This window comes from Arachis ipaensis, chromosome B9 (assembly GCF_059453495.1).
Source record: "Arachis ipaensis isolate K30076 ecotype BB chromosome B9, ASM5945349v1, whole genome shotgun sequence".
Classification (NCBI taxonomy): Eukaryota; Viridiplantae; Streptophyta; class Magnoliopsida; order Fabales; family Fabaceae; genus Arachis; species Arachis ipaensis.
Window position 1 is genome coordinate 136,810,994 of NC_142444.1, and position 13,375 is coordinate 136,824,368.

At 35.8% G+C, this 13,375-nt stretch overlaps 1 non-coding gene across 1 annotated transcript; it reads left to right on the forward strand.

The window, feature by feature from the left end:
- Nucleotides 1–10,905: 10,905 nt before the first annotated feature.
- On the forward strand, nucleotides 10,906–11,013 carry LOC148546487 (small nucleolar RNA R71). The gene has a single exon (XR_015901567.1). It is a non-coding gene; the product is annotated as a small nucleolar RNA R71 (small nucleolar RNA).
- Nucleotides 11,014–13,375: the final 2,362 nt, after the last annotated feature.

Below are 13,375 nucleotides of genomic sequence, written 5' to 3' on the forward strand. Positions count from 1 at the left end.
ATAATGTGCCTTTCATAGTCCTTTTTTAATAATTAATTTTATTTTCATAATTCGATTCCCACTTGTATAGTGCCTTTTAGAATTATGGTTTAAGTACTCTGCAGGTCCCTATAGTTTTACCGAATTTTTAATTAGATCCCTATATTTTTTATCTTTTCAATTGGGTCCCTATACGTTAATTTCTTTTTCAATTAAGTCCCTGCCGTGAGAATACCGTCTAAGATAACAGAATATTTTGTTTAAAAAATGAATATTCTTCTGTTTGGATTAGGTATACTAACCGAATATATCTCTATTTTTTCAAAATACCCAAAAATCCTTGACATTTTGTCCCAAAAGAAAAAAAACCCTAGCCAGCCCCCAATTTGCTCCCTGAAAATCGTGTGCGGTGCGTTCTCCTCCATCGGTCCATCGTCTTCATCCATAGCTGTTGATCTGTCGTCTTCATCCATAGCTTCCGTCGGTCTCTGAGGATCTGCACTGATTGATCCGTCGAAGCCCTATCCGCCACTCGACGCACCTCGCCTTATCTCGCAGCACCTTGCCTCGCCTTGCTGCCTGCACACTCGATCTGCCAGAACAGGTGAGTTAGTTTCTTCATTTTTATTTCGTTTTGGTTGTTAAATGTATAAGATTTTGAATTTTGTGCTGCTATTTGTTTGGTATCAAGTCATTCATGTCTTCATAGTTGTGTTTTATTTTTTGGCATTGATAATCTATTCACTGTAATTGCGTAATTCATGGGAAAGGTTTTAGACTAGTTACAAATGTGTATGAGAGCACTAAAGTATGGCTTCCTCAAATTTTTTTTATGCCGTGTAACTGTATTAATTGTAGGCATTGTGGTTCTGTTATATTCACATTGAGTACCTAGTGTTTCGAAGCAAAAATGTTTCTCACCCTGGTGATTCTCTCAATTCAATTACTATATTGTTTTTATTTCTTGAGACAGATTGCGATTCTTGGAGTTGGAAGCCCGGCTCCGGGAGTAGTGTCCGAGGGTGCAAACACCATGGATGTAGGTAGAGCTCTGTTGATTTAGATAGAGCCCAGGACTAGGTTGGATGCAGGGACTTGGGGGACTATAGGGGTTGGTCTCGGTGCAATTCGACTGCAGTGGCTTGTCCAGATTGACTTATTGTTGCAGTTGAAGGGGATTTTAGATTCGGATTTAGTGTCATTGAAGTTGAGGTATATACTGCTGAACCCATGCTTATGTTTATCTATTTAATTGCCCTTTCATTGTGTTATGTGGATTAATGCTCTTATCTTTAGTTGTATTTTTATCATCATATAATGGAATGGTTTTTATTGTAGTCTATACATTATTGAAAAAATGATAACATTTTGAGAATGGGATCAGTCGGGATAAAACTAAAAAAATTTTACTTTGTTAGACCTAATAAACTCTCACTGCTTGCAATTTCACCATTCCAAGGGGAGATATAGTAGTAGTTTTAATACCTTGAACATCTTCAATTGGATTATCACTGCTGAAGTATAATCTCTGGTTTGCTTTTATATCTAGGCCTTCAACTATGGCAAACTCCTTCAATAAATGACCTACAAGCTAACATTATATGCAAACATACTTGTCTTATCACAAGCATCTTAGATGGCTAGGTATTGGATGCTTTGCTTAGTGGAGGTGGGTTCTGCAGTAGTAACCATTTGGATGTAAATTCTAATTGAATATAAGGTGCAAAAAATAAAAGGGTAATGCTTCAATATTATTCATGCGAGATGAAGCAATATGTTTAGCAATAAATTTTGGTTCACATATTGAGTTTTATGCTTAGTAGGATTCATTCTTAAGGTGCTTTAAGTTAATTCGATCAGAACCTAGGAATTGGAATATTTATTTATTTCCTTTGTGGTGCTTTGGAGTTGTAATTCGATATTTGGTTCTGTTCCCTGTAAGGTCAGCATATTGCTTTTACCATATTTGCTTACATGTGATGCATCATATGGTATTACTAATGAAATGTTACTATTTGCCTAACTAATTTTAGATGATACTTATCCTTATAGGGATATGCTTTGATGCTGACATTATCGAAAAGAAAAAAAAAGATTTAAAAGGACATGATTTAAATTAAAATTTGATGTAACATGTTTATGCCTATGTCAATTTTTTAGAAATATGGCATTAGTTGAATACCTAAGGGTTTTTGTACAGGAATTTTGTTCTTAGAAAGGACTTTCTCAAACGTGGAGACTTGCAAAGTGCAAGGTTTTATGTTCATGTGTAGCCGGCACTTGGTGGAACTTTCACAGACATTGCAATGTGGATTTTCTGTCCATTCAATGGACCAACTACTCTTAAAATTGGAATGAAAAATATACCTTTTGAGAATTGGCTTTTAATTAAGATTTGGTGCTATTCATTTGATATTATTTGTTGTTGTTGATTTAGGTTTTCATTAAAAATCTTAGTGTGTTTTCTGATGTCACAATTTATCATATCTTCTAGAAAAATATTTTGTTGTGGCAAAGACGGTGTGATGATGCATTGTATTCCCTGCTCACTTTTGGTGTTCGACGGCCTGTGCGTCACTTGGCATCAGTTGCAATGGCAAAGATCATATCTAAGGGAGATGGAATATCGGTTTATGCTAGAGCAAGCAGCCTTTAGGGATTTCTTTCTGATGGTTCTTGTAACCATAAGGAAAATTCATTTCTTCCATATACTTGTTTTTGAGTTTTTGTGAGCTAAATTGGTTCTCTTGTTTGAGGAACTATATAGAACTCAATTTTTGTAAACAATTTTAGTTATTATTCTATCAATGATTCTTGTTACCATATGCCATATGTAAGTTCTTTCATTATGTTGGTCATAATAAATACTTGAGTGATGAAAATTAAATTTTATATTATACTTATTACTACTATTTTTCTGTTTCATTTTATTCGTTATTTTTTTTGTATCTATATTTTGAAAGTAAAAAAAATAAAGAAACGGTATTTTTGGTACAATTTGTATATAAATAAGAAAAAAATGATAGTGATAAAATAAAAGGGATTATAGAAATATTTTTTTATGTCATAGAATTATTAAATAAGGATTATAGGAATATCTTTCATTGAATATTTATAATTTCTCTAAATTTTCAATTAAGTCCCTATACTTTTTTTCTTTTCAATTAAGTCCCTAGGGGTATACAAGTAATTTCACAATTCACTAACATTTTTTTAACGTTTAATGTTAACAAGGACTAAATTGAAAAAAAAATAATGTATAAGGATCCAATTGAAAAGAAAAAAAGTATAGGGACCTAATTGAAAATTCGGTGAAATTATAGGGACCTGCAGAGTAATTAAACCTAGAATTATTACTATTTCTGTTCATATAATTCATATTTAGGCATCTCACTTGTTTGAAATATTTATAGTATATTACAAACCACAATGATACACAAATACATAATTAATAACTAGAAATAGTAACATATATATAATATTTCAACGGCTTGCTATTTCATTCCTAATAAAGATTAGAACAGATCATCATGACTGGTGGTGGTTGGTAACTACTATATATAGTCTAGCTTCTGTTCTTGAATTTTTCCATAGCTCTTGGTGCTGATAAAAGAAAGAAAATCAAATTTGTTTTATTATTGTTATTAAAATATGCTATAAAGGAAATGAAAACTATGTTATATGCACATCACTTTTTTCTATATATATAATGAGAACACTATTTCATGTTAATTATAAAAAAAAACCTATCACTCTCTACTAAAGAAGCATGTATATATATGCATAGATTAAGCATCAAATAAATCCACACGAGTCTCCTTAAAAAAGGGTTTCTTCCTGATCGCATCTCCTCCAAGCCGAGGCTGAGGTCAGGTGTTGTTGATGGCAACCTCCATGAAGGACAAAGGACGCTCATGATAGAGGACATTAATGTAAATCCCGCTAAAATCGATAAATAATTAGTTAATAAATTGAATTTTTATTAGGAAAGCTAAAAATGAAAAACTAATATCAAAATAGGATAGAGCTCGTCGAAACGAGAATTTCGACATTAATTTCAAAGAATTCGGCCCAAGATTGGATCGAACGGACCGAACCGGTCAAATCGGCCCTGAACCGGACCCATGGGCCCAATATATATAATCATCATTTCAGCCATTTTCCCATTATTTGTTTCCCTTCCAGCGCCGGGAAGAGGGATTGAAGAAAGCAAAGCCACCAAAACCTAAACCCTTATCAATTTTCAATTCATCATAACTTTCGATCCGGAGCTCCGATTGACAAGCCGTTTGCGGCCATACATTCGTCTCGGAGTCCTCTTCAATTATATATGAACAAAGGGGTAAGTTTCTTACCAATTCATTCCGAGTTCTCTGTGCCTTTTCTCTACACGAAAATTATTGAGGTTTTGAGTGATTTTGATAATTTTGGTGGTTTAGGTGCAAACTAAAATTGGATACTTGTTGGGTTGCACTCCAATCATCAATGGATATGATAAGAACAACCTAAAACCCTAGCCAATTTTTGATTTATTGATGAAAAATATGAATTTGGATATTTATGTGAATTAGGGGTGAATTGAGTCACATATATATGCATTGGAATTGAGTTGGGAGTACTTAGAGGCTTATTGGTGATCAAGGCTTATTTTGGGGCTGTTTTAATTAAGCTTGGAGGGGCTGTGATTTGTGTTGTGAGGCTGCCTTGGGTGAACTAAGTGATCGGCCAAGGTATGGTTTAAGTTTCGCACGTTTAATATTTACGGTGTTGTGAAAACTTAGGTTAGAAGAACCATAGGATAAGTTGAATTATTAATTGTACTTAATGAGTAGTTTGTAATGTTATTGGAATAAATTGTTGATCAGCTTAAATTGGAATTATGAGGTATTGAGGTTATTAATTTCATGCTTTTGGACTTGCTTATAATGGGTTGTGATATATGTTGATATGTTGGGATTATTGTGTGGATGTTATGGAATGGTGTGGACATTAATGAGCTAGTGGTTGATGATGATGGAATAAGACTTGTGGTGTTGTAAACTTGCAGGTTTTGTGAGTAGAAAATGAGAATTGGTGAAAAATGGGGTTTAGGGTATTTTTGGTAAAATGTGAATTTTGAAAAATTTTGGTAGTCTATTTCTTGCTCTACAAATTTTGAATAATGATGAGGTTTATTTAAAATTAAAGAGTATTTTATAAGCTTGAAATTGATATAAAATTTGCGGAAAACCGAATTTTGTAGAGAAAGTTATGGATGCCGAAAAGTTGGTGCGAAAAATTGAAATTTTAAAGATTGCAGCAGAACCAGGTTTCCTGATGTGTGCCCATGCACACAGCTGTGCGCGGGCACCCAATAGAAGCGAAAATCTACCTGTGCGTACGCACGCCTCTGTGCGCCTGCTGGTGCACGAAATTGTGATCTCAGGCAACGACGCCAAAAACTCTGTACGCACGTCTTAATAAATTATTTTTCATTCACAACTTCGATACAACTAACCAGCAAGTGCACTGGGTCGTCCAAGTAATAAAACCTTACGTGAGTAAGGGTCGATCCCACGGAGATTGTTGGTATGAAGCAAGCTATGGTCACCTTGTAAATCTCAGTCAGGCGGATATCAAATAGTTATGGAGTTCTCGAAAATGAATAAAAATTAAATAAAAGATAAAGATAGAAATACTTACGTAATTCATTGGTGGGAATTTCAGATAAGTGTATAGAGATGTGTTCATTCCTCTGAACTTCTGTTTTCCTGCTGTCTTCATCCAATCAGTCCTACTCCTTTCCATGGCTGGCTTTATGTAAGGACATCACCATTGTCAATGGCTACTTTTCATCCTCTCTGGAAAATGGTCCGATGCGCTGTCACTGCATGGCTAATCGTCTGGAGGCATCACCATGGTCAATGGCTGCATCCTATCCTCTTGTGAAAATGGTCCAAATGCTCTGTCACAGCACGGCTAATCATCTGAGGTTCTCGATCATACTGGAATAGGATTCACCCTCCTTTTACGTCTGTCACTACGCCCAGCACTCGCGAGTTTGAAGTTCGTCACAGTCATTCAATCCCAGAGTCCTACTCGGAATACCACAGACAAGGTTTAGACTTTCTGGATTCTCATGAATGCCGCCATCAATCTAGCTTATACCACGAAGATTCTGATTAAGAGATCCAAGAGATACTCATTCAATCTAAGGTAGAATGGAAGGGGTTGTCAGGCACACGTTCATAGGGAATGATGATGATTGTCACGTTCATCACATTCATGTTGAAGTGCGAATGAATATCTTAGAAGCAGAATAAGTTGAATTGAATAGAAAAACAGTAGTACTTTGCATTAATTCATGAGGAACAGCAGAGCTCCACACCTTAATCTATGGAGTGTAGAAACTCTACTGTTAAAAATACATAAGTGAAAGGTCCAGGCATGGCCAAATGGCCAGCCCCCAAAACGTGATCACCAGATCAAAAATACAATCCAGGATGTCAAATACAATAGTAAGAAGTCCTATTTATACTAAACTAGTTACTAGGGTTTACAGAAGTAAGTATTTGATGCATAAATCCACTTCCGGGGCCCACTTGGTGTGTGCTTGGGCTGAGCTTGAAGTTTACACGTGGAGAGGTCATTCTTGGAGTTGAACACCAGTTTGTAACGTATTTCTGGCGTTTAACTCCAAACTGCAGCATAGAACTAGCGTTCAACGCCTATTTGCGTCATCTAAACTCGGCCAAAGTATAGACTATTATATATTTCTGGAAAGCCCTGGATGTCTACTTTCCAACGCAATTGAAATCGTGCCATTTTGAGTTCTGTAGCTCCAGAAAATCCACTTTGAGTACAGGAAGGTCAGAATCCAACAGCATCAACAGTCCTTCTTCAACCTCTGAATCTGATTTTTGCTCAAGTCCCTCAATTTCAGCCAGAAAATACCTGAAATCACAGAAAAACATACAAACTCATAGTAAATTCCAAAAATGTGAATTTAACATAAAAATGAAAACATCCCTAAAAGTAACTAGATTCTGCTAAAAACATACTAAAAACAATGCCAAAAAGCGTATAAATTATCCGCTCATCACAACACCAAACTTAAATTGTTGCTTGTCCCCAAGCAACTAAAAATCAAATAGGATAAAAAGAAGAGAATATACTATAAATTCCAAACTATCAATGAAACATAGCTCCAATCAGATGAGCGGGACTTATAGCTTTTTGCCTTTTGAATAGTTTTGGCATCTCACTTCATCCATTGAAGTTCAGAATGATTGGCATCTATAGGAACTCAGAGTTCAGATAGTGTTATTGATTCTCCTAGTTCAGTATGTTGATTCTTGAACACAGCTACTTTATGAGTCTTGGCCGTGGCCCTAAGCACTTTGTTTCCAGTATTACCACCGGATACATAAATGCCACAGACACAAAACTGGGTGAACCTTTTCAGATTGTGACTCAGCTTTGCTAAAGTCCCCAATTAGAGGCGTCCAGGGTTCTTAAGCACACTCTTCTTTTGCTTTGGACCTTGACTTTAACCGCTCAGTCTCAAGTTTTCACTTGACACCTTCACGCCACAAGCACATGGTTAGGGACAGCTTGATTTAGCCGCTTAGGCCAGGATTTTATTCCTTTAGGCCCTCCTATCCACTGATGCTCAAAGCCTTGGGATCCTTTTTATTTACCCTTACCTTTTGGTTTTAAGGGTTATTGGCTTTTTGCTCTTGCCTTTTGGTTTTAAGAGCTTTTGGCTTTTTCTGCTTGCTTTTTCTCTCTCTCTTTTTTTTTATTTTTTTTCGCCATTTTTTTTTCTGCAGGCTTTGTTTTTTACTGCTTTTTCTTTCTTCAAGAATCATTTTTATGATTTTTCAGATTATCAAATAACATGTCTCCTTGTCATCATTCTTTCAAGAGCCAACATATTTAACATTCTTAAACAACAACTTCAAAAGACATATGCACTGTTCAAGCATTCATTCAGAAAATAAGAAGCATTGTCACCACATCAATATAATTAGGCTAAGTTCAAGGATAAATTCGAAACTCATGTACTTCTTGTTCTTTTGAATTAAAAACATTTTTCATTTAAGAGAGGTGATGGATTCATATTCACTACTTTAAGGCATAGACACTTAGACACTAATGATCATGTAATAAAGACACAAACATAGATAAACATTTAACTTAAGAAAACAAAAAATAGAAAATTTAAGAACAAGGAATGAGTCCACCTTAGTGATGGTGGCGTTTTCTCCTTGAGGAACCAATGATGTCCTTGAGCTCTTCTATGTTTCTTCCTTGTCTTTGTTGCTCCTCCCTCATTGCTCTTTGATGCTCCTATCCTTAGTTGCTCCCAATAATTGTGTGGGGGGAAATGTATCCCCTGAGATATCTCAGGGATCACTTGATTTGCAGCCACATGTTCTACCACTGAGCTATAGACCCTTGAGATGAATCTTTCCATCTCCCATGACTCGGAGGTGGAAGCCTTTGTCTTCCCTTCCCCTTTTCTAGAGGTTTCTCCGATCTTAGGTGCCATCAATGGTAATGGAAAAACAAAAAACTTATGCTTTTACCACACCAAACTTAGAATGTTGCTCGCCCTCGAGCAAAAGAAGAAAGAATAGAAGAAGAAGAAGAAGATATGGAGGAGATGGAGGGATGTGTGTATGGATGTGAGTGGTGAATGGAAAACAGAAGGGATGACCATGAATGGAGAGAGAGAGGGTGAGGTGGGTGGGGATCCTGTGAGATTCACAGATCCTGAGGTATCAAGGAATTGCATCCCTGCACCAATAAGGCATGTAAAATGCATTTGCATGCAATTCTGGCGTTTAAACGCCGAATTGATGCTTGTTCTGAGCGTTCAACGCCCAGATGCAGCATATTTCTGGCGTTGAACGCCAGCCAAATGCTTGTTTCTGGCGTTCAGCGTCAGCTCTTCTTCACTGTGCATTTCTGGCGTCTGGACGCCAGGATGCTGCTTGTTTCTGGCGTTCAACGCCAGAAACATGCTCTATTCTGGCGTTGAACGCCAGACAGATGCTCCTTACTGGAATTTGAACGCCAGTGAACTCCTCCTCCAGGGTGTGCTGTTTTTTAATGTTGTTTTTGATTTTTTCTTCAATTTTTTCAGTTGTTTTTGTGATTCCACATGATCATGAACCTACGAAGACATATAACTAATAAAATAATAATTAAATAAAAATTGGGTTGCCTCCCAACAAGCGCTTCTTTAATGTCAATAGCTTGACAGTGGGCTCTCATGGAGCCTCACAGATATTCAGAGCATTGTTGAGACTTCCCAACACCAAACTTAGAGTTTGGTTGTGGCCTCCCAACACCAAACTTAGAGTTTGACTGTGGAGGCTCTGGTTGACTCTGTTTTGAGAGAAGCTTACTGTGCCTCTTTTCCATGTTTACAGAAGGATGACCTTGAGTTTTAAACACAAGGGAGTCCTCATTCAATTGAAGGACTAGTTCGCCTCTGTCAACATTAATTACAGCTCTTGCTGTGGCTAGGAAGGGTCTTCCAAGGATGATGGATTCATCCTCATCCTTCCCAGTATCTAGGACTATGAAATCAATAGGGATGTAAAGGCCTTCAACCTTTACTAATATGTCCTCTACTTGTCCATAAGCCTGTTTTCTGGAATTGTCTGCTATCTCTAATGAGATTTTAGCAGCTTGCACCCCAAAGATTCCCAGTTTCTCTATTACAGAGAGGGGCATGAGGTTTATCCCTGAACCAAGGTCACACAGAGCCTTTTCAAAGATCATGGTGCCTATGGTACAAGGTATTAAGAACTTTCCAGGATCCTGTTTCTTCTGAGGCAATGTCAGTTGATCCAGATCACTTAGTTCATTGGTGAACAAGGGAGGTTCATCTTCCCAAGTCTCAATACCAAATAATTTGGCATTCAGCTTCATGATTGCACCAAGGTACTTGGTAACTTGCTCCTTAGTAACATCCTCATTCTCTTCAGAAGAGGAATACTCATCAGAGCTCATGAATGGCATAAGGAGTTTTAATGGAATCTCTATGGTCTCTAGATGAGCCTCAGATTCCTCTGGTTCCTCAGAGGGAAACTCCTTATTGATCACTGGACGTCCCAGGAGGTCTTCCTCACTAGGATTCACGTCCTCAACCTCCCTTACAGGTTCGGCCATGGTAATTAATTCAATGGCCTTGCACTCTCCTTATGGATTCTCTTCTGTATTGCTTGGGAGAGTACTAGAAGGGATTTTAGTGATCCTTTTACTCAGCTGGCCCACTTGTGCTTCCAAATTTCTAATGGAGGACCTTGTTTCATTCATGAAACTCACAGTGGCCTTAGATAGATCAGAGACTAAGTTTGCTAAATTAGAGGTATTCTGTTCAGAGTTCTCTGTCTGTTGCTGAGTGGATGATGGAAAAGGTTTACTATTGTTAAACCTATTTCTTCCACCATTACTAAAGCCTTGTTGAGGCTTTTGTTGATCCTTCCATGAGAGATTTGGGTGATTTCTCCATGAGGGATTATAGGTGTTTTCATATGGTTCACCCATGTAATTTACCTCTGCTATTGCAGGGTTCTCAGGATCATAAGCTTCTTCTTCAGAAGATGCCTCTTGAGTACTGTTGGATGCAGCTTGCATTCCATTCAGACTCTGAGAAATCATATTGACTTGCTGAGTCAATATTTTTTTCTGAGCCAATATGGCATTCAGAGTACGAATTTCAAGAACTCCCTTCTTCTGAGGCGTCCCATTGCTCACAGGATTCCTCTCAAAAGTGTACATGAACTGGTTATTGGCAACCATGTCAATGAGTTCTTGAGCTTCTGCAGGCGTTTTCTTTAGGTGAATGGATCCACCTGCAGAAGTATCCAATGACATCTTAGCTAATTCAGACAGACCATCATAGAATATATCCAGGATGGTCCATTCTGAAAGCATGTCAGAAGGACACTTTTTGGTCAGTTGCTTGTATCTCTCCCAAGCTTCATAGAGAGATTCACCTTCTTTCTGTCTGAAGGTTTGAACATCCACTCTAAGCTTGCTCAGCTTTTGAGGAGGAAAGAACTTGGCTAAGAAAGCCGTGACCAGCTTATCCCAAGAGTTCCGGCTATCTTTGGGTTGAGAGTCCGACCATACTCTAGCTCTGTCTCTTACAGCAAAAGGGAAAAACATGAGCCTGTAGACTTCAAGATCTACTCCCTTAGTCTTAACAGTCTCACAGATCTGCAAAAATTCAGTTAAGAACTGAAAAGGATCTTCAGATGGAAGTCCATGGAACTTGCAGTTCTGCTGCATCAGAGAAACTAATTGAGGTTTCAGCTCAAAATTGTTTGCTCCAATGGTAGGGATGGAGATGCTTCTTCCATGTAAATTAGAATTAGGTGCAGTAAAGTCACCAAGCATCCTCCTTGCATTATTATTATTTTCGGCTGCCATCTCCTCTTCTTGTTCGAAAATTTCTGAAAGGTGCTTGCTGGATTGTTGTAATTTAGCTTCTCTTAGTTTCCTCTTCAGAGTCCTTTCAGGTTCTGGATCTGCTTCAACAAGAATATTCTTGTCCTTGCTCCTTCTCATATGAAAAAGAGGGAACAGAAAAATAATAATAATAGGGATCCTTTTTACCACAGTATAGAGGTCCCTGTGTGAGTAGAAGAAAAGAAGAAGAGAAAATCTGAACTCAGAGAGAGAGAGGGGGTTCGTATTTTTGGTGAGTGAGGGAGAGATGTTAGTAGATGAATAAATAAATAGAAGGAGATGAGAGAGAAGGATTTTCGAAAATTATTTTTGAAAAGGGGTTAGTGATTTTCGAAAATTAGGAGAAGAAATAAATTAAAATTGAATTTTGAAACAATTAGTTAATTAAAAAGAATTTTTGAAAAAGAGGGAGATGTTTTCGAAAATTAGAGAGAGAGGGTTAGTTAGGTAGTTTTGAAAAAGATAAGAAACAAACAAAAAGTTAGTTAGTTAGTTGAAACAAATTTGAAAATCAATTTTAAAAAGATAAGAAGATAAGAAGTTAGAAAAGATATTTTAAAATCAAATTTTTGAAAAAGATATGATTTTGAAAAAGATAAGATAAAAAGATATTTTTGAAAAGATATGATTGAAATTAGTTTTGAAAAAGATTTGATTTTTAAAATCACAATTAATGACTTGATTCACAAGAAATCACAAGATATGATTCTAGAATTTAAAGTTTGAATCTTTCTTAACAAGCAAGTAACAAACTTGAAATTTTTGAATCAAAACATTAATTGATGATGTTATTTTCGAAAATTATGTGATAAAGATAAGGAAAAGATTTTTTGAAAAATATTTTTAAAATTTTCAAAAATAAATAAGAAAATTGAAAAAGATTTGATTTTTGAAAAAGATTTTGAAAAAGATAAGATTTTTAAATTGAAAAATTGATTTGACTCATAAGAAACAACTAAATTTTAAAAAGTTTTGAAAAAGTCAATCCAAATTTTTGAAATTTTAAGAGAGAAAAAGGGAAAGATATTTTTTTTATTTTTGAATTTTTAATGATGAGAGAGAAAAACATGAAAAATAATGCAATGCATGAAAGTTATGGATCAAAACAATGAATGTATGCAAGAATGCTATGAATGTCAAGATGAACACCAAGAACACTTTGAAGATCATGATGAACATCAAGAACATATTTTTGAAAAATTTTTTATGCAAAGAAAACATACAAGACACCAAACTTAGAAATCTTTCATGTTCAGACACTATGGATGCAAGAATGCATATGAAAAACAAGAAAAGACACAAAACAAGAAAACATCAAGATCAAACAAGAAGATTTACCAAGAACAACTTGAAGATCATGAAGAACACTATGAATGCATGAATTTTTTGAAAAATGCATGAACATGCAATTGACACCAAACTTAAAATCTGACTCAAGACTCAAACAAGAAACACAAAATATTTTCGATTTTTATGATTTTATTAATTTTTTTTAATTTTTTTTTTGGATTTTTCGAAAATTATTTGAAAAAGAAAAATAAGGATTCCAAAATTATTAATATGAATTCTAGGAATCTTGCATTCTTAGTCTAAAGCTCCAATCTGAGGGTTAGACATGGCTTAATAGCCAGTCAAGCTTTAGCATGTAAATCAGGTGGATCTGGAACAACAGCAGGTGAATTAGAAACAACTAGCTTGCTCTTGATAATATTGGGTTGGGAGCCCCATTCCAAATGAATTTAGACATGGCTTTATAGCCAGTCAGGCTTCAACATGCTTCATGAAACACTAGAATTCATTCTTAAAAATTCTGAAGAAAAAATATATTTTATTTTTTTTGAAAACATTTATTTATTTATTTATTTATTTATTTTCGAAAACAGATGAGAAATTTTTGAAAGATTTTTTTGAAAAAAATTTTTCTGAA